Here is a 3,767-nt window from a genome sequence, read left to right as displayed (position 1 = left end):
TTACATTTGTATAACCGAAGGAAGAAAGAGAGGGGAGAAGACCAGCTTCCTTTTCACTGCTAGTCTTCTTGGATCGGAGAATGTTTGATCCTGGATGGTGCATCCGGCACTGTCATGGCACTATGGAAAAATTATTCCAGGTCTCAGGACAATGACGGTTGTTCAGTTTGAAATGTCACATATCCAACTCTGGCAAATGTTTTAATCTCTACAAATATCGGTTTCTTCTCCTTTATTATGAATGTAATAATAGAATCACCCCAAACATCTGCACAAGGGTTCACAATAAGATAATGCTCTGAAAGCATCAAACGCAGTCCTTTCCTATAATAAGCACCCAGTAACTATTGTTTATTATCAACAACTCCAAGAATAATATTGATAGTCCGGAATGCCCCCCTATGAGATGTTACATACAAAAGCTTCTGTATAGTGGCAAGTCCCTATTCAGCACTTATACTGTATCATCACAGTAATGATTATTTGATCAGAGGGAGGTGCCAGTCATCAGACACCAATCCCCACCAAGGCATCTGTAGATCCACCCAGCCCCACATTTCCAACTTCCTGTTAGACGTCACCCAGGGGCACTTCAAACTCAAGATCACCCAAATATTTTTCATTCTTCCTTCTGGGGTTCCTTTACCAGTGAAACCATCACATCACCTACAATCCCAAGTGCAGAGAATCAGTCATCCTTCCTTCTTACTCCAGTCACCAGCTCATCTCAATTCCAAGTCCTAATGGCTCTGGCTCTGTCCCTTCTCTGCTGTTACTGCTGCTGTCACTCTAGCTTGTAAACTCCTCTCCTGTCTGAGTAACAGCAGGAGCCTCCTGGGGAGCCTCTCTGCCTCCAGGCCTCCTCCTCTCCAATACAGCTTCCACAGTCTTGCCAGCACAATACCTCCAAAAACAGACCTGAAAGTGCCATTCCCTTCTCCAAACACATGAACAGTTTCTTAGGACCCTGGGGTCAAATCTAAATTCCTCAGTCCATCAATCAAAGCCTTTAAGAACCTAGGCTACTCCTAGTTTCCTGTCCCCATTAGATTAAACTAGACTCTTAAACAATCACAGAGATTCCATGCTCCTATAAGTCCCCCTATCTCTGCTCAGACTGTTACCCCTCCTGTTCACTCTGCTCAATGAAATGCTCTCATCCATGAAGAACCAATTCAAGGATCTTTGAGAGAAATTATCCCGGCCCTCCTATCTCAATTAAAATCCTTCTCAGGGTACTCTTTTGCCCCCTTCTGATGCCTATCTCAGAAGCTTTCTCTATCTCCCTTATACTTTAATAAAACTTTATTACACAAAAGCTCTGAGCGATCCAGCCTCGTCTCTGGCCCTGGATTGAATTCATCTCCTCCGGAGGCCAAGAATCCCGCGTCTTATCGTTCAGCAACAACCTTTCACTTTCTTGAATGTGAGAGATTTGTGGTGCCAGAGCCGTTGGTTATAGCAGTCCTGTCCATAGAAATGTAAAGTGAACCACATCTGTAAAGGTAAATTTGTAGTAGCCGTTTTAAAAGGAAGATAATATCAGTAAGACATTTTTACACAAGTGTGTCCAAAATACTATATTAACATGTAAACAATATAAAAATCATTAATGAGACAAATGATGTTTTTTGCTGTCTTTGAAATCTATTGTGTATCTTATCTTATAGTTATGGCACATCTCAAATTTGGACCAGATGTATTTCAAGTCCTCAAAATTGTCATGCATGTAGATAGTGCTACCATATGGGGTAATCCAGGGTTTATAGTATTAGCTAGGAATTTTATGGGTTCATGCATACTAAGTCACTTCAGCTGTGTCCAACTTTTTGTGACACCATGGACTGTAGCTCGCCAGGCTCCTCTGTCAATGAAGATTCTTCAGGCAAGAATACTGGAGTGGGTTGCCATTTCCAGGGAGTAAATATATTTTTCAGTAATTAGAAGGATGTTTCTGGTAAGTGTCATAGTTTAGATTCCCTGGTAGCAGACTCTGAGAAGGATTTGAGTGGAAGGAGTTTATTTTATAAGTCATCCCAGGAAAATAGTGAAGAAGTGAGACAGAGAGGGAAGGAAGCCAATGAAAACTGTGTTAACAAGTTACTGCTTAGGCACCTTGGCTGCTTAGAGTGGTGGGAGACAGAATTGTTCCAACTCACAGACAAAGGCACTGGGGCATTTATCTCCCAGCTCCCCATCCATCACCAGTTGAAGGTTGAATCCAGGGGTTTGGACTTGCCTTGACTATGGTCCCAAAGTGCTCCCAAGCTGGAAAAAGGCCCTTCAGTAGAGAGTTGCAGATAAGCAGTGACCTCCTTAGTCCTGGCGAAGAGTCAGAGGGAAAAAAAAAAAAAGAATCCTTCTCGCCTTTCTTTGGGTTCCCAGGGCACTTCTTCATACTTCTACCCCCAAACAAAGCCCACTGACTGGTTATTTGCTCACCCCAGACTGTGTATTCCACACCTTTATGGACAGAGGTCAAGATTTCCTCATTTGACATGTTGTGGTCCCTGCATAGAGAAGCAACCAGGTAAGCCATGTTTAATGCATCATAGATTTGAAAGGTGTTTACCAAGTATCATGCTACATATTTCTATTTATCCAAATGAAGTCCCAAGAAAAAGATATAAAATCTCATCTCCAACCACTTTTCCCTCTAAGAATCCCTTGATCTGCTGGAAAGGCCAGCTTGCTCAAACTGTGGATTTTCGGCTGGTTTTGTAAAACAGAGAGACATGTAAGAGAACAAATGCTCCTAAAAGTTCCCCATGCCCACTTCTCCACCATCCAACCCTGAGACCAAGAAAAACCTATTGTAAGAACCTCAAGGAAAGAAAAATGTGACTATTATCAGAGCAGTGTTCACTTTATTTCCAGTTTTCCTAGATTGACAGCCAAGTCATGCACGTTTGGGGTGCATTAAAAACTGCTTGGACTTCATACTGTTGATGAGCATGAAGATCCAATTCAGGGCTGAGAAAAAGTGAATACTGATACTTGAGGAGCAGATAGGAAAACCTGCCCTCAGGGAGCTCTCCTGAGAGATAGTTGCTGCCAGTCATAGGACAAACAGTAATTGTACATGGGATCAGAAGAACTGGCCTCTGGTCTCAGCAGTCTCCCTAATTCACTGCAAGCCCTCTCTCACCTCACTGGCCTTTTCTGGGCCTCAATTTAATATCAGTTTCCTACTGACAACATCACCCCCAGGGGTCTATGGGCCCAAATTTAAACCATCTGAAACCGAGGAATGAGTCAGCTCTCCCTCTGCTTTGCTGTGTGATCTTGGGAAAGTCACACCATGTCTCTGAGCTCCATTTCTAGGCAGCCACAGAGCGGAGGTAAGGATTTGCCAGCCTGGGTAGGGCTTCTTCAGATGGTGTCTGCAGACCAAACACATTCAGAGTAGAGAAGGGCCCTGTAGCAGGAGATCCATCTTTGAGATGTCTTATAAAATAAATAATACAAGTCAGGAAGCCCTTGCATGGCATACTTGACCATAGCTCTTAAAACAAAACAAAACAAACAAACCAGTTTCTGAGCCTAAATTATAGAATGGAGCCTCTCTATTGAGTGATGTGAGAAGGACAAAACAACTGAAGGGCATCAGATGATTAAAGATGTCCATCCGGAGGAATAAAACCTAGAGAGAAACAAAACCGAGAGTTCTGTAGAGCCATGTAAAAAGGAGTCAGTGGAGCTTTCAGAAACTCAGATTTATTGTAATAGTGAGTCAAGTATGACTACCATGAGAATTTTTTTTTTGT

The sequence above is a fragment of the Cervus canadensis genome, chromosome 4 (assembly GCF_019320065.1).
Source record: "Cervus canadensis isolate Bull #8, Minnesota chromosome 4, ASM1932006v1, whole genome shotgun sequence".
In the NCBI taxonomy this organism is placed as follows: Eukaryota; Metazoa; Chordata; class Mammalia; order Artiodactyla; family Cervidae; genus Cervus; species Cervus canadensis.
This window is presented reverse-complemented; position numbering follows the sequence as displayed.